Source organism: Ovis canadensis, chromosome 4 (genome assembly GCF_042477335.2).
Source record: "Ovis canadensis isolate MfBH-ARS-UI-01 breed Bighorn chromosome 4, ARS-UI_OviCan_v2, whole genome shotgun sequence".
Lineage (NCBI taxonomy): Eukaryota > Metazoa > Chordata > Mammalia > Artiodactyla > Bovidae > Ovis > Ovis canadensis.
In genome coordinates, this window is record NC_091248.1 from 126,909,617 (window position 1) to 126,931,655 (window position 22,039).

The window sequence follows — 22,039 nt, forward strand, 5'->3', positions numbered from 1 at the left end:
GTCCCCACTGGCCTGGCCAAGCATACAACAACTTGGAGACAGGACACACGTGGACCGGATATGGGTCAGAGGTTTCTGCACAATACCACACCCTAGGACGCAGGCTGGCTTCTCTCTCGTTGCCCCAGATCTCTACAGAGTCAACACTTTAATTGTTGGGTGAGATGAACTGTCGGAAGCAGTGACAGTCTCTAAGCTCCCAGTCTGCCTTCCCGTGTCCTGCTCTGGGATCTGGTCTCTGTAAACCTCTCTTGTCCTTTGCCAGCTGGCTTCCTGGGTGGTCCTGCCCCCAGGGCTCTGGGGGCCGCTGCTGGGCAAGAGTAGTTGTCCTTCCTGCCCGCTGGGTTTCTGTCCGTCTCACCTGGCAGTGACAGTCCGTCCCAGAGGACTGCCGCCTGCAGATTGGTGCTCACAGGCCAGCTTTGCCGGGTCTCCCCAGGGACACTGGCACTTCCCTAGGGGTAGGGGTCCTGGATCTACAGAGATCCTCCCTGGACTTGTGAGACCAGACTTCATCCTCCTCTGACCGTGTCCATAGACCGGAAGTGGGAGAGGCCTCTTGCAGGTCCTCCCTCCCTGATACTTAGGCTTCCCCTTCACCCTTTCAGTTCTCTGATTTCTGATTCGATTTTGTCCCCCTCCCCAAAAAGATGTGTTGAATCCTAGCCTCCCAAACCTCAGAATGTGTCCTTACTCACAGAAGGGCGTCAAAGATGTGGTTAGTTAAGACGAGATCATGGTGGATTCCAGTGGGCCCTTAATCCAGTCGGATGGAGTCCTTATAAGAAGAGGAGAGATACACGGGAGAATGCAGCCACGTGAACACAGAGGCCGAGATTGGTGTAATGTGTCTACAAGCCAAGGAATGCTGAGGATTGCCAGCCACCACCAGATGCCAGGAGGAAGCCAGTTAGGCGCCTCCCTGAGAGTCTGCAGAGGGAGCCCAGTGCTGGATTTCAGTCTTGTAGCCTCCAGAACCGGGAGACAGTAAATGCTTGTTGTTTTAAGCCATCTATTTTGTGGCACTTTGTTACAAGGGCCCAAGGAACCTGACACACAGATTAGCAATTTTTTTTTTTTTGAACTTGGGAAAGTTATTTTATTTTTCTGGCCTTGCATGTAAAATAGGGATAATAAAAGCATCAGCCCCACCAGAGAAAATATTTGTAAATGACACAAACAACAAGGGCTTAATTTTCAAAATACACAGCTTATACACATGAATAACAACAACAACAACAAAACCCAATCAAAAAATGGGCAGAAGACCCAAATAGACATTTCTCCAAAGAAGACATTCAGTTCAGTTCAGTTCAGTCACTCAGTTGTGTCTGACTCTTTGCGACCCCATGAATCACAGCACGCCAGGCCTCCCTGTCCATCACCAACTCCTGGAGTTCACTCAAACTCATGTCTATCGAGTCAGTGATGCCATCCAGCCATCTCATCCTCTGTCGTCCCATTCTCCTCCTGCCCCCAATCCCTCCCAGCATCAGGGTATTTTCCAGTGAGTCAACTCTTCTCATGAGGTGGCCAAAGTATTGGAGTTTCAGCTTTAGCATCAGTCCTTCCAATGAACACCCAGGACAGATCTCCTTTAGGATGGACTGGTTGGATCTCCTTGCAGTCCAAGGGACTCTCAAGAGTCTTCTCCAACACCACAGTTCGAAAGCATCCATTCTTCAGCACTCAGCTTTCTTCACAGTCCAACTCTCACATCCATACATGACCACTGGAAAAACCATAGCCTTGACTAGATGGACCTTTGTTGGCAAATTAATGTGTCTGCTTTTTATTTTTTTTAATTTATTTAAAAAATTTTTTATTTTTACTTTAATTTACTTTACAATACTGTATTGGTTTTGCCATACATTGACATGAATCCGCCACAGGTGTACATGAGTTCCCAATCCTGAACCCCCCTCCCACCTCCCACCCCATATCATCTCTCTGGATCATCCCTGTGCACCAGCCCCAAGCATCCTGTATCCTGTATCAAACTCTGCCAATTATACAGAGTGGAGTAAGCCAGAACGAAAAACACCAATACAGTGTACTAACACATATATATGGAATTTAGAAAGATGGTAATGATAATCCTGTATGTGAGACAGCAAAAGAGACACAGATGTATAGAATGGAATTTTGGACTCTGAGGGTGAGGGAGAGGATGGGATGATTTGGGAGAATGGCACTGAAACATGTATACTATCATGTAAGAAATGAATCGCCAGTCTAGCAATTATTTATATTAAATTCTGTTAAAATGACCAGTGTGGTTTTTGTCTCTGGACTGGACCTTGGATAATACAGAATCTGAAACCAATAGGGCCCCAGGAAACTGGGGATGGGTTTGGTCTTGTCCTTGATCTTCAAGGTAGTGCTGAGTGTCTGACTGGAGCCTGAATCGTAAGGGTGGCCATCTGGGTGCTCCAGCCAGGCTCTCCTTTGAGAGTGGTCTCTAAGACTCCATAATGTCAATTCAGCACAAGGAGGAAAAGGGAACTCTCGAAGGGGGCACCCGGACTTGAACCAGGGACCTCTTGATCTGCAGTCAAATGCTCTACCACTGAGCTATACCCCCAGATGACAATGGGAATGTATAATTACCAAAGTTCTTTACAATCCACTCAGACAGGCTGCCATTCTGACTCAGCAGAGTCATCAGTCCTGCTCAACTGTACACATCCCCCTTTATACCATAACCATCCTCCTTTTCCAAAAAGGACCATCATTTCTTGGCTCCAACTTGGAAGGTCCCTGAAGTCTCTACCTTAAGATGAAGCCCAGATGTTCAGCATCAAGTTTTCAGTTGCAATCACTTTCAAATAACCTGTAATGTTTGACAGAGCTGACCTTCTCTCCCAGCTCACCTCCAGATTCTGTCTGTATAGGGCTCTTGAATTTTCTAACTGTTACTTCAGCCTTCAGTCTCATGTATCCTTCCCACCACTGCTCACTTCTCCTCCCTGTCTTTCCTTTAGCCATCCCCTGCCATCCACGCTGATGTCAATTTTCAGAACTTTTTGTGTCTTTGGGTTTCTCTCTCATTGCCCAGTCGTCTTCTTTTGTGTCATAAAGTGGTCCAGGGGCTTGGCTGATGCTAGGGCAGTGTCGGGTTGAAGGTAGAAGGACTCGATATTAACTCGATATTGGTGCATAACAACACCCCCCCAAACTCAGCAGCTTAGAGCAGTAAGTCTTCATCATAGCGTGCAAATTTCAGACTCTGGAATCTGGGTGTGGCTGAACTGGGCAATTCTGGTTCAGAGTCTCTCGTAAGGCTGTGGATAAGATGTCAGCTGGGGCTGCAACCATCTGATGGCTCAACTGGGGCGGGAGGAGCCGCTCTAAGCTGCTCACTCTCACGGCTGTTGGAAAAAAAGGACTATTCCTAATGAGCTGTTGGCAGGAGGCCTGATTCCCACACAACAGGGCATCCTCATGACACAGCCACTGACTTCCCCTGGCATCAATCTCACCCAAAAACACCCTCACAGACCCACCACATTGGACCAGGTATCTGGGCACCCCGTGGCCCAGTCAAGTTGACGTACAAAATTAACCATCACATAGATAAGCATACATTTAGTATTGTAAGAACTTACCAAACGGTTTCCCAGAGTGGTTGTGCCACTTTGCATTCCTAGCTGCAACACACGAGTGACCCAGTTTGTCTGTATCCTCACCAGCATTTGGTGTTATCACCTTTTTAGTTTTAGTCATGCTCTGGGTGTGTAGTGACACTCCACGGTGGTTTTAATTTGCATTTCCCTAACGGGTAACAATGATGACGTTTTCTCAAGTGCTTGTTTGCCATCTGTATATCCTTTTCTCTGAAATGTCTGCCCATATGTTTTTACCCATTTTCTAATTGGATTTTTTGGTTGAATTTTGACCACTTCATGTATTTGAGATACAAGTCCCGTTTTTATTACTTCTATATTCAGTAACAGTATTTAGCATCATTCTGTGTATCTTTACTAAATCCAAACTGGGTAATGCAGAATGTATTGTTCTGCTGGGCTCTTAGTTCCCCCAACACGGATCAAATCCAGGCTCCCTGCAGTGGAAGTGCAGAGTCCAACTCCTGGCAATTCCCGTAGCTTGAATTCTTTTGCACATGACATATTTTTGAGAGCTATCGTTGTCGTTCTTGTATCTGGTACCTTGAACTTGTAGGACGAAAGAGGTAATAGTAAAAGCAACTTCATTTTTGCTTTCACTATCCCCTTAAACTTTCTCAATGAGCTGTTTCTATTGCCCAAGTGACGTCTTTTTAAAATATCGTTGTGCCACGTGGCATGCTGAAACTTCCCTGACCCACAGTGGAACCCTTGCCCCCTGCAGTGGAAGCGGCGGGTCCTCACCACTGGACCACCAGGGAATTCCCCTGCCCAAGTGATTTAAACATCATGCATAGGTAGCAGAAAGTCCTGCAGTTGCCTCCTGAATTCGTAATTAAAAGAGCCAATCTCGAGAGTTCCCTGGTGGCTTAGTGGTTGGGGTGCTTTCAGTGTGTGGCCAGTTCAATGAGATCCCACAAGCTGCGCGGTGCTGCTAAAAAAAAAGAGAAAAGTCCTGCTTCCTGTAAGAATCAATAACCCAGACCTCTTCCTCCCATTTTTTCCTTGATCATTAACTCCACACCCAGGGATTGAACCTGGGCCTCTGCCGTGACTGTGCAGGGCCACTGCCACTAGACCACCAAGGGATTCCTGCAGGGCTGCCTTCAACTTCTCTCCACCCCTAGAAGTGGGAGGAGCTGAGACATAGTCCTTCCTCTTTCTCCTCCTCCAGTATTCTTTCCTAGCCCAAGGAATAGGGAGGAGGGAAGGGAGAGAGGAGAGGTGAGGAGAACGAGAAGGTTCTCCCGTGATCAGAACTGTAGTAAGGTAACATTTGCTTTCCCTGGGCCTGGCAAGTATTTGAAATGAATCCCCGGGCATTTCCATGAAATTCCTCCCAGGCCTCCATCGGGACCATTCCACTGCTCCCGTGACCTGGCAAAGCATTCTTCTCCTGGCTTTCCACGATCTGTGTTGCTCAGACTCTTTCTGCTGGGGCTTGTGACCTGTCCTTGCACAGAATTTGATTTGCTGCAAAAAGGCTCTCTCCTGCGTGGCCTGGGGGAAAATACTCGGGTGCCTTCTGTTTCCACCCATTCTGGTCAAACAAGCGGATTCCCAAGAGTGGTCAGCTCCTCTCTACCTACAGAGCTTTGTGCTGGACACACCTCACTGCAAACCCCAACTCCGGGTGCGTGGACCAAGGCGTTGAATGGACCCTGCGAAGCCCCTTCGCTAGACCTAAGGATGATCTTCAGGACTCTTCTCTTCAGAAAAGTGTTCCTCACCAATGCTCTGACCTACTGCAATCTGACCCTCTCACAGCCACAGGCTGGTGACTCACCTGGTTATCAGTCCTGACCTTCAGATTTCCACAGGACCTGTTTCCCTCCTGCCCTTGGGACCTAATACCTATTGTCTCTTCGTCACTCAGCTTAAACTTCCTTTTAACTGTTTTATTTTATACATTATAAGAATTCAGGAAGTTTTAGTTATCTATTCTACTATTAAAGGACACTGAGGAAAGCTTTCTTATCTCTCCTTGCTATTCTTTGGAAATCTGCATTCAAATGGGAGAGTTCCAAAGAATAGCAAGGAGAGATAAGAAAACCTTCCTCAGAGATCAATGCAAAGAACTAGAGGAAAACAACAGAATGGGAAAGACTAGAGAGCTCTTCAAGAAAATTAGAGATACCAAGGAAACATTTCATGCAAAGATGGGCTCAATAAAGGACGGAAATGGTATGGATCTAACAGAAGCAGAGATATTAAGAAGAGGTGGCAAGAATACACAGAAGAACTGTACAAAAAGGATCTTCATGACCCAGATAATCACGATGGTGTGATCACTCACCTAGAGCCAGACATCCTGGAATGTGAAGTCAAGTGGGCCTTAGAAAGCATCACTACGAACAAAGCTAGTGGAGGTGATGGCATTCCAGTTGAGCTATTTCAAATCCTGAAAGATGATGCTGTGAAAGTGTTGCACTCAATATGCCAGCAAATTTGGAAAACTCAGCACTCGCCACAGGACTGGAAAGGTCAGTTTTTATTCCAATCCCAAAGAAAGGCAATGTCAAACAATGCTCAAACTACTCCAAAATTGCACTCATCGCACACACTAGTAAAGTAATGCTCAAAATTCTCCAAGCCAGGCTTTAGCAATACATGAACCGTGAACTTCCAGATGTTCAAGCTGGTTTTAGAAAAGGCAGAGGAACCAGAGATCAAATTGCCAACATCCGCTGGATCAGGGAGAAAGCAAGAGAGTTCCAGAAAAACATCTATTTCTGCTTTATTGACTATGCCAAAGCCTTTGTGTGGGTCACAATAAACTGTGGAAAATTCTGAAAGAGATGGGAATACCAGACCACCTGACCTGCCTCTTGAGAAACCTATATGCAGGTCAGGAAGCAACAGTTAGAACTGGACATGGAACAACTCTGGTTCCAAATAGGAAAAGGAGTACATCAAGGCTGTCTATTGTCACCCTGCTTATTTAACTTCTATGCAGAGTACATCATGAGAAATGCTGGGCTGGAAGAAGCACAAGCTGGAATCAAGATTGCTGGGAGAAATATCAATAACCTCAGATATGCAGATGACACCACCCTTATGGCAGAAAGGGAAGAGGAACTAGAAAGCCTCTTGTTGAAAGTGAAAGAGGAGAGTGAAAAAGTTGGCTTAAAGTTCAGTGTTCAGAAAACGAAGATCATGGCATCCGGTCCCATCACTTCATGGGAAATAGATGGGGAAACAGTGGAAACAGTGTCAGACTTTATATTTTTGGGCTCCAAAATCACTGCAGATGGTGACTGCAGCCAGGAAATTAAAAGATGCTTACTCCTTGGAAGGAAAGTTATGACCAACCTAGATAGCATATTCAAAAGCAGAGACATTACTTTGCCGACTAAGGTCCGTTTAGTCAAGGCTATGGTTTTTCCAGTGGTCATGTATGGATGTGAGAGTTGGACTGTGAAGAAAGCTGAGCGCTGAAGAAATGATGCTTTTGAACCGTGGTGTTGGAGAAGACTCTTGCGAGTCCCTTGGATTGCAAGATCCAAGCAGTCTATTCTAAAGGAGACCAGTCCTGGGTGTTCATTGGAAGGACTGACGCTGAGGCTGAAACTCCAATACTTTGGCCACCTCATGAGAAGAGTTGACTCATTGGAAAAGACCCTGATGCTGGGAGGGATTGGGGGCAGGAGGAGAAGGGGATGACAGAGGATGAGATGGCTGGATAGCATCACCGACTCGATGGACGTGAGTCTGAGTGAACTCCGGGAGTTGGTGATGGACCGGGAGGCCTGGCGTGCTGTGATTCATGGGGTCGCAAAGAGTCGGATACGACGGAGAGACTGAACTGAACTGAACTGAACTGATTAAAGGACACACTAAGAATGTTTCCTGTTTTTTGGCACATTAACAGTAGTGCTGCAATGAACATCTTTGTACATATCTCCTGATGCATTTATGTAGAACTTCTCAAGGGAAAATACCCAGAAATGAAATATCTGGATTTTACACACACTTATAATTTTATGATTGCAGTTTTATGTAGTTTTTAATATTTATTTTATTATTTTTATTGCTAAGACTTTCTCCATGAGTATAGCAATTATATTCACATTGTTAGCGAATGAAAGTACCATTGTCCTCCTCACCAGTTTTTGATCTAGTTAGACTTCAACTTATCCTAAATTCTGAAAGAGTATAAAAATGGTGCTTCTTTATCGTTTTAACTGCTTTCCATTTCTTTGATGTCTAACAATGTTGAGCATCTTTTCATGTGTTTATTTGTCATAAAGATATCTCTTCTGTAGGGACTTCCCTGGTTGACCAGTAGGTAAGACTCCTCATTCCCAATGCGGGAGACTCAGGTTCTATCCCTGATCCTGCATGCTGCAACTAAGACCCATCCCAGCCAAAATAGATAAATAAACAAAGAAAACATTAAAAAAAATTCCCTCTTCTGTGAACTGCTTATTCTGTCTTTACCCATTTTTTTTATTGGGCTTTTTTTTTTCCTGATTGCTCTGTAGGAATTCTTATCTTTTTAAATAATTACAAAAATTTAAATGGTGGTAAAAAGCACATGAAAGTTACCATCTTAACCATTTTAAAGTGGACAGTTCAACAGTGTTAAGCATATTTATAATATTTTGCAAAAGATCTCCACAAACTCTTCATCTTGCTTATATTCTAATGCATATCTATTCTCCAATCATGTGTGTTACAACATTCAGAGTCTCTTGTTTAAGGAATGTTTTGTCATATAAAAATGTAAATTTTGATACAGCCAAATTTATCTTTTACAGTTTGTGATTTTGAAGTTGTGTTTAAGAAAGCCTTCCCTGAGTTATACATATTTTATAAACAATGTTTGTGAGCCTGCCTTACAAAATTCGTACATTGAAACCTAATCCCTAATGTGATGATATTTGGAGGTGGGGCCTTGGGGAGGTGATTAGGTCGTGACAGTGGAGCCCTCCTGAAAGGGATTAGGGCCCTTCGGAAAGAGACCCAGGAGAGCTGTTTTGTTCCCTCTGCCACTTGAGAACACAGCAAGAATGCAGCCACCTACGAACCAGAAGGAGGGCTATCATCAGATGTCCTGGACTTGCCAACCTCCAGACCCGTGAGAAACAAACTTCTATTGTTTATAAGCCACCCAGTCTCTGGTATTTGGATATAGCACCCCAACAAACTAAGACAGTTGTGTTCTGCATGTTCTTCTAAAAGTCTGAGTTTACATTTAGGTCTTTGAAAGTTAGTTGCTCAGTCACGTCCAACTCTTTTCAACCCTATGCACTATAACCCGCCAGGCTCCTCTGTCCATGGAATTCTCCAGGCAAGAATACTGGAGTGCATTGGCATTCCTTTTTCCAGGTGATCTTCCTGACCCAAGGATCAAACTTGGATTTCCGGCAGTGCAGGCAGATTCTTTACCCTCTGAGCCACCAGGAGAGCCCAATTTAGGTCTTTCATCCATCTGAAATTTTTTTGTAATGGAGTGAAGTAAGGATTTTATGAGACTTTTTTAGAAGCCAGTTATCCCACCACCCCTAATTATAGAGTCCATCCTTTCCACATTGGTGACACTATCTAGGTGTTATATTCTGAGGTCATGCTTCATCTGGAGCAACACTGTCCAGCAGAAATATAATGCAAGCCCCGGGTACAATTATATATTTTCTAGTAGCTACATTATAAGACAAAAATAATTGCTGAAATTAATTTGAATGATCTATTTATTTAACACAAGATATCTAAAAATATTATCACTGCTATATGTAATTAATATGCAAAATCAATAATGAAATCATTTGCATTCTTATTCTTGGTACTAAGTATTTAAAAATCTGATGTAATTGCAAAGGACATTTCCATGTTTTCTGATTGTGCAGAACCTTTCAAATCCCCTTGTTGTGTATGGAGAATTTCTTTCCTTGCAAGACCTGTACTCTCAAAAAAGAAGTTACAAAAATCTGTTCTCAGGCTCCTTTGAGTTTCTGAAATAAGTCCAGGCTTCCATCCCTTCATGGCAAATATAAAGGGAAAAAAATGGAAGCAGTGACATACTTTATTTTTTTGGATTCCAAAGTCACTGTGGATGGTAACTGTAGGACCAAATTAAAAGATGCTTGCTCCTTGGAAGGAAAGCTATGACAAACCTAGACAGTGTATTAAAAAGCAGAGACATCACTTCGCCAATAAAAGTCCGTACTATCAAAGCTATGGTTTTTCCAGTAGTCATGTACAGATGCAAGAGCTGGGGCATAAACAAGGCTGAGTGCTGAAGAACTGATGCTTTCGAACTGTCATGCTGGAGAAGATGCTTGACAGTTCCTTGGACTGCAAGGAGACCACATCAGTCAATCCCAAAGGAAATCAACCCTGAATATTCATTGGAAGGACTGATGCTGAAGCTGAAGCTCTAACACTTTGGCCACCTGATGTTAAGAGTCAATTCATCAGAAAAGACCGTGATGCTCAGGAAGATTGAAGGCCAAAGGAGAAGGGGGCAGCAGAGGATGAGATGGCTAGATAGCATCACTGACTCAATGGATATGAGTTTGAGCAAACTCTGGAAGACAATGGAGGGTAAGGGAGACTGGCATGCTGCAGTCCATGGGGTCACAAAGAGCTGGACACAACTTAGTGACTGAACAGCAACAACCAATAATAAGATATGCTTGCGTAGGGGTTGAGGAGGGGAGAGGGAGGTGTAGAGTCCAGTTTGCTTGCAAGGATGGGGTCCCTGTCCAGCCTTCAGGGCTCGAGTGTTTGGTGCAGGTGTGGCGCACAGGCCGGTTTCTGGTGAGAACGGAAACTGCTGGGTTACGCCAGCCCAGTGCTGGTTCTCCATCAGGCCAGTTCTGCAGCTTAGCTCAGGGCACTGTTCCTGGAAGTTTAGTCTGGAGACTCCTTTTCCACCACTCCTACCTAGGGAAATATATATGCTTCATAAATGTTTGCAGCTTAATCTACCTTCTGTGCACTTGCTGGCACCCAAGTGCCCCGAGGGCCACAGCAAGTGGAAGCCTGTCGTGCTATACTGCAGCAGCCCTAGGATGCTGAGAGAAGGGCCTTGAAGGACATTAATGAAAGCAGTGAGTTTCCCATTACCTTTGGTCAAGGACAAGCTTTATTTTTATTTTCTTAAAAAGCTATCACAGCTCAATACGAGTACATCAGACCTGTGGAGTTTGAGACCCACTGCAACCAAAGCTGGCCAGTGTCAGATGGTAGAATTCCTGAACATAAATGAAGGGGCTGTGGGCTGGTTCTTGGACCCCACTTTGAGCAGCACTGGTCAGAGGGCTGTGCTGACCACGCATTCCTCTGGAATCTAGGAATGACGTTCACCCTGCTAAGCTGCCTTTTCATACTATTCGTGGGGTTCTCACAGCAAGCATACTGGAGTAGTTAGCAGTTCCCTCCTCCAGTGGACCATGTTTTGTCAGAAGTCTCCACTATGACCCTTCCATCCTGGGTGGCCCTGCATGGCATGGCTCACAGCTTCATTGAATTACAGAAGACCCTCCAACACAACAAGGCTGTGATGCATGAAGGAGAAAGTTTGAAAGCAAAAAGAGAAGGGGTGGCAGAGGATGAGCTGGTTGGATAGCATCACTGACTCAGTGGACGTGAATGTGAGCAAACTCCAGGAGATAGTGAAAGACAGAGGAGCTTGGGGTGCTGCAGTCCCTGGGGTTGCAGAGTCAGACACCACTTAGCAACCGAACAACAACAACTGCTCAGTTATTGTGCCTGACCTCTGTAGAACTGTCTTTTCCGACTGCTGGAAGAACTACATTCAGCTGCTGGTAACAGATTAGAAATGAGAATGGCTATTGTGCTCCTCCTGTGCTCTCTCACCATAAGACCATGCATTTCTTTTTTTTGTTAATTTTATTGAAATATAGTTGATTTACAATGTTATGTTAATTTCTGCTGTACAGAGAAGTGACTCAGTTATACATATGTATTCTTTTTCATATTCTTTTCCATTATGGTTTATCAGAGGATACTGAATATAGTTCCCCACGCTATACAGTTGGACCTTGCTTATCCATCCTGTGTAGTTTGTATCTGCTAATCCCAAACTCTCAGTCTTTCCTCCGCTCCCCGACCCCAGCCTCCACAAGTCTGATCTCTGTGTCTGTGCGTCTGTTTCATAGGTATGTTCATTTGTGTCACGGTTTAATTTTACTTATTTTATTTCTCTTTTGGCTGTGCTGGCTCTTTGTTACTGCATGGGCTCTGCTCTACTTGCGGTGTGCAGGCGTCTCACTGCGGGGGTTTCTCGTGGTGTGGAGCACAGGCTCTGTAGAGCGTGCGGTTTCAGGAGCTGCGGCACGTGGGCTCAGTAGCCGCAGCTCCTGGGCCCTAGAGCACACACTCAGTGGCTGTAGTGCACGGGCTTAGTTGCTCCGAGGCACGTGGGATCTTCCCGGATCCGAGACTGAACTCCTGTCTCCGGCATTGGCAGGCGGATTCTTTACCACTGAGTCACCAGGGAAGCCCTGTGTCATATTTTAGATTCCACATATAAGTGACATCATATGGCACTTGTCTTTCTCTTTCTGACTTCCTTTGCTTAGTGTGATCATCTCTGGAGCCACTGCTGCTGCTGTGTTATCCATTCTTTTTAATGACCGAGTAATACACTCTACATTATATCACATCTTTTTCATCCATTTGTCTGTCAATGGACATTTAGCTTGCTTCCATGTCTGTTGTGAATAGTGCCGCTGTGAATATAAGGGTATATGTGTCTTTTTGAAATAGAGTTTTATATGGGTATATGTCTAGGGGTGGGATTGCTGGCTCATGTGGCAACTCTGTCTTCAGTTTTTTGAGAAACCTCCATGCTGTTTTCCATAGTGGCTGCACCAATTTACATTCCTACCAACAGAGTGAGAGGGTCCCTTTTCTTCACACCCTCTCTAGCATTTAGTATTTGTAGAATTGTTAATGATGATGTGAGGTGGTACCTCCCTGTAGTTTTGATTTGCATTTCTCTAATAATTAGTGATGCTGAGCACCTTCTCATATGCCTGTTGGACTCTGTATGTTTTCTTTGGAGAAATGTCTATTTAGGTCTTTTGCCCATTTTTTGATTGAGTTTTTTTTTAATTGAATTCTATGAGCTTTTTGTATATTTTGGGAATTAAGCTCCTGTTGGTTGCACCACTTACAAATATTTTCTCCCAGCCCAAATGCATGGTTGTCCTGCCCCATACATTTCTATTGTGCAAGAAAGGGTGGTGACTTACAGGCAAGGAGGGCTTCCCAGATGGCACTACTGGTAAAGAACCCACCTGCCAATGCAGGAGACATATGAAACTCGGGTTTGATCCCTGGGTTGGGAAGATCCCCTGGAGGAGGGCATGGCAACCCACTCCAGTATTCTTGTCTAGAGAATCCCTTGGAGAGATGAGCCTGGTGGACTACAGTCCATGGGGTCACAAAGAGTTGGGCACGACTGAAGGGACCTAGCACACAGCACAGGCAAGGAGGCAGCCAAATGCACACGGTCCCCTGGGCTCTCTGTATCCTGCAGAGAGGTGGATGTGCACCAGGAAGAACTGGGCGCACCACGGAAAGAGCATCTGTAGGAGGACATTTCCCCTGCACTGCTTCACCTCCTTACAGGGGAGGTAAGAGAGCCTTGGGGCACCTGGTTAACCATAACAATGGGAGGTTCCTGGTGTCAGGAATGGCCTTGTTAGAAAAACCTCTTTTATTGGCTATCTCAGATCTACTAAGCTAGGTCATTGATGATGAGCTTGAAAAGTCATTGATGGGGAAAGGGCCTCAGAACCCTTTCTGAGGGCATGAGCCTCAGAATCATCTGGATTTGTGTCTTCTCTGAGGGATGCTAGAAATGTCTGTCTTTCTTTTGAAGAACAGTGTGTGGAGCAGAGCAGACCAGGGCTGTCTGGTGACCTGGCCACTCCAAGTGTCTTTAGGGATACCTGCTCTTTTCATCTTTTTGATCAGTCTTCTTTTAAATGTGGATTCCATTCTCAAGCTTGACTCATGGTCCAAGTTGGCAGCTGGCATTCCAGCCATCACATCTATGCTCCAAGTAGGAAGCATGAGTTAAGGCCCCAAAGGGGACATGTCTGTTCTTCTTTAAAGCTTTCTCAAAAACTTTGTCTGCTGACTGCTTCTTATTCTTCATTTGCCTGTCCTAGCCAAAGAGAGTCTAGAAAATGTGATCTTTTAGCTGGAAACATAACCACTTAGTATATAATAAAGAGTTCTATTACTAAGAGGAAATAATGTATTTTGGGTAGTTAGCTAGTCAGTCTGCCACGTATATACAACACATATATTTATACACACACGTGTGTGTGTGGAACACAGTTCATGCTTTTTTTGTTTTTGTAAAGGGAATAAACTATGGCCAATACCTAGGGTCTGTATGTTGCATGACACCAGGTATGTGACTGGGGGAGTTGTGCAATACACGGCCTGTGTGATTATACTTGGCTGCCTTGAAAATAACCATTATCTCACCAACCTTCTGTCTATAAAGACCTATCATATGAATGCCTGGTGTCTTTAAGAGCGAATAAAATATTATGCTCTGCTGACGAAGTGGCGTGTTCTCACTTCTGTTTAATTCCCCAAAACTCAGAGATGCTTCCTGTATTCAGCAGCAGTGCCTTCTCCTGACCTGGGCTCTCGGGAATAATTATCTGCATCCTCTTCAAATGTTTAGTTCTTGCCTTATTTATTCCCTTCAACTTTTAAAAATTGTGGCAAAATACATGTAGCATGAAACTTATCATCTTAACCAAATGTTTAAGTAAGGACTTCCCAGGCGGCACAGTGGTAAGGAATCTGCCTGTAATGTAAGAGACTCAGGTTGGGGTCTGGGTTGGGGAGATCCTCTGGAGAAGGGAATGGCACCCCACTCCTATGTTCTTGCCAGGAGAATCCCATGGACAGAGGAACCTGGCGGGCTACAGTCCATGGGGTCGCAAAGAGTTGGACACGACTGAGCGACTGAGTGTTATACGAGTCAGTGGTATTAAGTATGTTTATGTTGTACAGCCATCACCACTCTCCAGAACTTTTTCATTTGCCAAATTATACCTCTGTCCCCACGAATCGATAGCTGGCCACCCCACCTCCGCCGGCCCCTGGTGCCCACCAGTCTCCTTTCTGTCTCTCTGATTTTGAAGACTTCATATAAGTTAGCCCTTGCCTTTTTATACTTGTTCCGTTGGTGGACTTTTATTATATCTTTTATTGCAAGCTGCCTCAGATCCTATTTTTTGAAGCTAGCTTGGCATAAACAAATAAAATCAGGATGGTAATAATTAGACACAAGGGAAACACAGAGAAAGCTTCAGGCAGACTTCCTCTACCCCTCCAGGAAATCAATGTGGCTGAGGAGGCGAAAACACAGCACATGAGAAATGTCACAGGAGGAGCTGAAGGCTTTACTACTTGTTGGAAATTTAGATTCCATGAGGCTAAATGCATAAGAAGGAGGGCCTCTGTATAAGTAGGAGGTATAATTTCCACTGGAATTAAAAAAAAAAGGAAAGAACCAAGGCACAAGGGGCACCTGGATTTGAACCAGGGACCTCTTGATCTGCAGTCAAATGCTCTGCCCCTGAGCTATACCCCCAGCCACCCACATGGCCATCACAGAACAATTCCATAATTGCAGTCTTTCCCAAGCTGTGCTCTCACCATTGTGTGTCTCCCTAGGGAGTTACCTGAGCTGCTTCTCTGGGTGCCCACCTCCACACCTGTCAGAACTCACACCTATGCCCTCAGAGTCTCCACACCTATGTCCTCAGAGTCTCCACACCTATGCCCACCAAACATCCCTCCTCCCAGAGCCCTTCTCACCCGTTCCCTCACTATTATCATTATACTGAGGGCAAGAGGAACTCTACCCAGCCCCTTAATGTCTAAGATGCTTCGTTTCTTTTTTCTTTTTCTCCATCTTCCACTCTCTGGTTCTGTTTCCTTTTCCAGGGATCAAGGCCTGGGACCTGTAAGAGGCTGTCACAGTCTTGGTTTACTTCAAGAAAGGCTCCTGGCCAAGAAAGCTGCAGCCCCAGCTTTCTAGGGGGTGGAGAAGAGTGAGCAGGGATGAGCCAAGAGGTCAGCACAGGTCCAGGGTCTGGGTGCGACTCCAGCCTGCTTCTTCTAGAACTCAGACAGCCCCTGCCGTACAGCCAGGCAGTCTCTAGGATTAAGACATCATTGCATTTCTGTTCGCGTCTTTCTTGGTTATGTGCTATCCAATTGGGTAAGATTTTCTACTCTTTCTTTGAGATTATTCTGAAGTGAAATTACCCTTCAAGGGCTTCCCAGGTGGCTCAGTGGTAAAGAACCCGTCTGCCAGTTCAGGAGACCTAAGAGACCTGGGTTCAATCCCTGGGTCAGGAAGATCCCCGAGAGAAGAAAATGGCAACCCACTCCAGTATTTTTGCCTGGAGAATCCCCACGGACAGAGAAGCCTGATGGGCTACAGTCCATGGGATCATAAAGAGTCGGACAGGACTGAAGCGACCTAGCACGCACATGAAGGAAGGTGGTTCTTTGGCCAAGGGTATGGGAGTAGCTATGCCCCTGCTAGAAGCTCCAAACAGACTGTTGAGATCCACCTGTAGGAGAACGTAGGCTTGTCAAGGCTCCAAGACTCCACACACATCCAATGAAGCGCTGCAAGGCAGTCTGCCCTTCTTGAGGGGATTAAAAAAAAAAAGTCTAAGAGTGTTGGTAAGTGAGTGATTTTTTCCAGATTTATAAAACACTGGATGAACATGCACATACATTTTGGTGCACTTCTCAAATGATTTCCCCAGGGTGGATTCCTAAGAATGCGCATGCAGGGCCTGGAGGAGCTGGCTGGTGCTGTGGCTTACAGCCCATCAGCAGGCACCAATCCCAGGGGTTCCCCTGCGCCCTGCCCTTCACCCCCCAACCTCCACAGTTCCGCCAGGTTAGGACGTGCACTCTGCCCCAGGCTGGAGTCCGAATCTGGCAGCATCTCCGTGTGGTCATTAGGTCTGGAGCTCGGCTCCCAGACCTGCGGGGTCAGACCCCTTGGACGGGCTCACACGACCTCCCTAATCAGGCTCTGAAGGCCCGATGCACAATAAGCCAGAATGCCCTGGAGGTTACCCCGGAAACCAAATTAGCTATCTGAGGGTTGCTTCCTGAGGCTGCAATCAGAGCAAAAGGGAATTGAATGCTCTTGAGGGTTTCTCGGGCCACGGAAAATGATTATGCATTATTCCTGTTCCAAAGTACCATTCCTTCTTTAGAGGCCAGAATGCTCCGTCACTAAACTGCGAACGTCAGCATGTGCGCAGGCATCTTTCCTGGATCCCTGCATCCTGCCATCCGGCCTCGACCACGTGCCTCCCCTCCCCAACCTAGTGTCTCAGCTCTGTGATCTGCTCATTGTTGATATACCGTAATTCACAGATTGAGGGATGGAGATAACTGTTTTTCTACAAAAACAACTCAGTCTCTATTTTGTGCCCCATTATACCCAGCAGCAAGGAGAAGGAAATGGCAACCCACTCCAATATTCTTTCCTGGAGAATCCTATGGACAGAGGAGCTTGGTGGGCTACAGTCCACGGGTCACAAAGAGTTGAACTCGACTGAGCGACTTCACTTTCACTTTCACTATACCCAGCAGCAGAAATTTAATTAGTCTCCTCAGGACTCCCCCAGCCATCACCCCCCTATCCAGTGTCACACCTGAGTTATGAAAGGGCTTTCCCAGTACCACAGTGCTGGAGGTGGGTGGGATCTGGTCCTCCATGTCATCTGGACCACGCTGTGACCTTCTGATCCCACCCTGGTCCTTGCAGCGTCTCCTCCCAGGTTCCCTGGCTCTCCCAGCCACACCCAGGCAACCTCCCCCAGCTTCCGCAAGCACAGAGTGGGTGCCGATCTTTATTCCCCTAATCCCCCAGCACCCACACTGTTGGCATTTGAAAACGGAGCACTGACAACTTGCCTTCCACACGGTCATCCCTCTCCTGTGTTGTTAAGACATAAGGTTTACCCAGCTGGGTGGCGGGGGGGGGGGGGTGGGGGGGGTGGTGGGGGGGGTGGGACGGGGTGCGGCTGGGGGTGGGGTGGGGAGAGCAGCCTTCAAGGACAGGAAACCTGGCTTATGAGCTCTGTTAAGACCCAGCTTCCTAACTGAGCTCTCTGTCTCCCCTCCATGACCCTGTTACTCTCCATTCTTCCCAGATGGCTCTGGGTCTTCCTAGGAGGATATGGTACTAAACGTTTTCCATGAGTCATCACCTTTTGTCTTCGAGCCAACCCCATGACACAGGTATTCAGCAAGTCCTCTCCTTGAGAACCGTCAAGCTGCAAGCTTTCAGAGATGTGAGCCTGCACTGTCATCCATCACATCAGCTGCGGGCGACACCGCAGCTCGCCCTCCGTCTCCAACTGCAGCTGATCCTTCAGCTCTACCGTCTCCCACGTCTTCTCCCTCCTCCAGTCAGTCACTCTTCTTGCCTGTTCACTCAATGCCAGCCCCCGTATGCCAGCTGTTGTCCTGGACTACTGTACTTTTCAAAGAACTGTACTATAAGATTAAAAATGTTTTTTTTGTGTGTGTGTGTTTGCTTGTTATGTATTACTTATGTGAAAAGCATTATAAACCTATTAGAGTACAGTACTACATAGCTAACTGTGTTAGTCAGGTACCTAGGCTAGACTTTTGGACTTATAAACTAACTGGACTTACGAATGCACTCTCAGAATAGAACTCACTCAATTCATATGTAAGGGACTTACTGTAATTATTATCCCTGATTTACAGATAAAGAAATAAAAATTTAGAGGAATTCAGTAACTCAGATAGTCTAACTCCAGAACTAAAGCGGGTGACCATATTGAAAGAATTCTCTCTAAAACACAGACTGAATTGGGTATCTGCCTGGCAGTGCTAGGTAAAACATCAGCCAATTCCTTACTGTTTGACTTCCTTCTAGAATATTTGGGAGATAACAGCTCATCACCCACTGTGTTGGACCGTTAGGGTGTTATACCCGCTGATCAAGACAGAGGTCACTGTTCGTGACAAACCCAGTCTGCAAAAATCACTCTGGGCCCCCTTCTCATAGACAGGCCTCTGGGGGCAGCTGACGGCCAGTCCCACCACTGCCTGCTGACTCTAGTTTCTCTTTCCTCTTCGAGTGTTTGGGGTATCATCATCCTGAATAGTGGGGCATTCTAGAACTAGAGGTAAGCACTTCCCCCAGTCTCTGGGTGAGATGAGCTGTGGGGGAACCCTTGAGAACAGGGCCCACCTGGCCTGCAGCAGGGGCACCGAAGCTCTCCCAGGTGTCACACCTCTGTCACCTCATCTGTGCTGCTGGTGATGCCACTGAGGCCGCTCAGCAGCCAGAAACCGCAGTGACTTGTCCAAGGGGAACTAAGATCCTGCAGGGAATCTTAGGAGAATAAAGCACCCTCCAAACCAAAAGCTCTTTAAAAAAGAAAGAGATTAACTGGTGTGTTGAGGTGTAGTTAACTGCATTTTAAATTCCCCCATCAAGCATTCATCTCATCATTTTGATAGGCTCTGGGGACACTGGCTTATGACCATTGCCTCCTTAGGAGTTGTGAGTGGTTCTATTCCAATCCTCTACCTTTATTAGCTTAAATTCTTTTATAAAGAAGACTTTTTTTTTTTAACTCGTTAGTTCTGTTGGAATATAGTTCATATAGAAGAGGTAAAACATGCTTGATTCTTCCCTTTATGAGTTTTCAGGACACTGAATTGACGTCTTCACCATCTCCAGATTTGACAGAGAGGGCTCCAGTAGTCTTTGAGAATTCCCTTGTTTTATCGTGAGTGTGAACCAATGTGTATGTGTGTTTGTGTGTGAGCAGACCAAATGAAATTGTCAGACTGGGTGGGATGCCCTGGAAAAGCCTTTAAAAACTTTTACCAAAAAAAATTTTTTCCTTAAATTTTTTTAGCCACGCCACATATGGGATCTTAGACTCCCCACCAAGGATTGAACCCTCTGCCCCTGCATTGGAAGGGTAGAGTCTTAACCACTGGACCACCGGCAAAATCCCGAAGAGAAGACTTTAAATAGAAATCAAGGCCAGTCATGGAGAGTGATTTGTGTGCAAGGTGGAAAGGCTCAAAAGCTTGATGCACGGTGCAGGGAGATGGGACTCACTGGAGAATGGCTGGTTGGAGCCTCCCAAGATGAGAAGGGACCATTGGAGGAGGCTGACTTCTAACAGCACACGGAGTCTTTAGGAAGAATTCCTGCAGAACCAGGAAGGGCCCTGCAAAGGTCCTGGGCTTGGCCCTGAGGGTGTGTGGCCCTGGAGGTGCTGCTTGCCTCAAAATGAGCACGCCTGGGCTCGGGGTGGACCTCTGCGCAGACTCTGGATTCTGGCAAAATGCATCAGAAAGGGGAAGGATGTTCAAACTACCCGTGCTGGATTCCCCACCAATCTTAGTGGGTGAGACCTCATTTAATTTGATTATTTTAAAATACCAAATTGTATCTTAAAAATATAAATATGAACTCACAGAATTCATATGCTACAATGTTCAAAAGATATGAAAACTTATGCAGCTGGAAGCAACCAAAAGTCCTTCAGCAGTTAAAAAGTCCTTATTGAATGGATAAATGAACCGTGCTACATAGGACAATGGAATAGCATTCAACATTAAAAAAGAAATGAGTTCTCAAGCCAAGGAAAGACCTAGAGGGGACTTTCATGCGTATTACTAAGTAAAGGAAGTCCATCTGAAAGGCCACAGTAATACTGTACAATATTCGGGAAAAGGCAAAACTGTGGAGACAGTAAAAAGATCAGCAGTTGCCTGGGATTTGGGGGCATAGAGGGAGATATACAGGTAGAGCACAGAGGATTTTCAGGGCAGTGAAAACACTCTGCATTGTACTGTAATGATGCATGTGTGCGTGTTCTCAGAGTGCTACAGTCCTGTCTGACTCTTTGTGACCCTGTGGACTGCAGCCCCCAGGCTCCCCTGTCCATGGGATTCTCCAGGCAAGAATACTGGAGTGGGCTGCCATTTCCTTCTCCAGGAGCTCTTCTCAACCCAGGGATTGAACCCGCATCTCTTGAATCTCCTGCATTGGCAAATGGATTCTTTACCACTGTGCCTCCTGGGAAGCCCATAGTGATGGATACGTTTGTCCAAAACCCACAGAATGGACAACACCAAGAGGGAACCCTGATGTAAATGATGGGCTTGGTGACTATGCTGTGTCGCTGTATGTTCGTCCACTGTAACAAATGTCCTGTTCTGGTGGGGGATGTTGATAATGCGAGAGGTTATCCATATGTAGGGGCAGGGGATATGTGGGAAATCTCTGTATGTTCCTCTCAATTTTGCTGAGAACGTGACACTGAAAAAAAAATCTTAAGAATACATTTAAAGATTAAAATGAACAAAAAAAGTACGCAGTGAAAATTCTCCCTCTCTCATCTAACAAGACTCTCTACAAGCATCCCCGGGGAGCCTGTGTTAACATTTTTTTATGTTCTCTTCCAGATAGTCTGCACCTGTCAGTAAGGAATGCACAGTCTCTCCTTGGCTGTATTTATAAACACAAACGATAGCATAACAATCCTATGTTATTGCCTCTTGCTTTTCTCATCTAATTTAATTTTGTGTAAATCATGGCATTGCTTACCTGGGAACATTTCTTTTTCTAGGACTCAAACCAGCCCCCAGTGCTATGGGGAATATAGTCTCAAGTAAGGATGAAGGGTGGGATGGTGGGGGTGGACGGTGGATAATTCCAGGCAATAATGAAGGAAAGCTTCCATACCCTCAGCCTTGCCGGTTACGCAGGAGAGGGTGTGCTGCCACAAGGCCCAGCAAAGGGAAATTTGGGATAATTATAGGGGGCACCCGGATTTGAACCAAGGACCTCTTGATCTGCAGTCAAATGCTCTACCCCTGAGCTATAACCCCTACTGGAAAAGTTAGCCTTGCTCCTCACAACTTCTCACTTTGGTGAGACACCTGTGACAGCTGTAATAATTCTAAGACCTGAGGTTTACTGAGCATTTATAATGTGCTAGATAAACTGTTCTAAATTTTTATACACTGTATATACTTTTTTAATTTTTTTACCATATATAGTTTTAAAAATTATTGTAGTAGTGAGTGCTATCTCTACCACCAACTCTTTATAGGTAACAATGACACAAAGAATTGAAGCAACTTGTTTGGAGAGTTCCATGGACAGAGGAGCCTGGCTGGCTACAATCCGTAGGGTCACAAAGAATGGGACATGAATGAAGCAACTACACACACACCCCAAATCACAAAGCTTAAGCTCAGCTGGTAAAGAATCCGCCTGCAATGCAGGAGACCTGGGTTTGATCCCTGGGTTGGGAAGATCTTCTGGAGAAGGGAAAGGCTACCTCAGCTGCCCTGAAAGGTGAATT

General features: G+C 45.7%; 3 non-coding genes across 3 annotated transcripts; all 3 read right to left on the minus strand.

Annotated features, from left to right (window-relative positions):
* Positions 1-2,512: 2,512 nt before the first annotated feature.
* TRNAC-GCA (transfer RNA cysteine (anticodon GCA)) lies at positions 2,513-2,584 on the minus strand. Its single transcript has one exon. It is a non-coding gene; the product is annotated as a tRNA-Cys (tRNA).
* A 12,566-nt stretch (positions 2,585-15,150) lies between these two features.
* On the minus strand, positions 15,151-15,222 carry TRNAC-GCA (transfer RNA cysteine (anticodon GCA)). Its single transcript has one exon. It is a non-coding gene; the product is annotated as a tRNA-Cys (tRNA).
* Positions 15,223-21,488: 6,266 nt separating this feature from the next.
* On the minus strand, positions 21,489-21,560 carry TRNAC-GCA (transfer RNA cysteine (anticodon GCA)). Its single transcript has one exon. It is a non-coding gene; the product is annotated as a tRNA-Cys (tRNA).
* Positions 21,561-22,039: the final 479 nt, after the last annotated feature.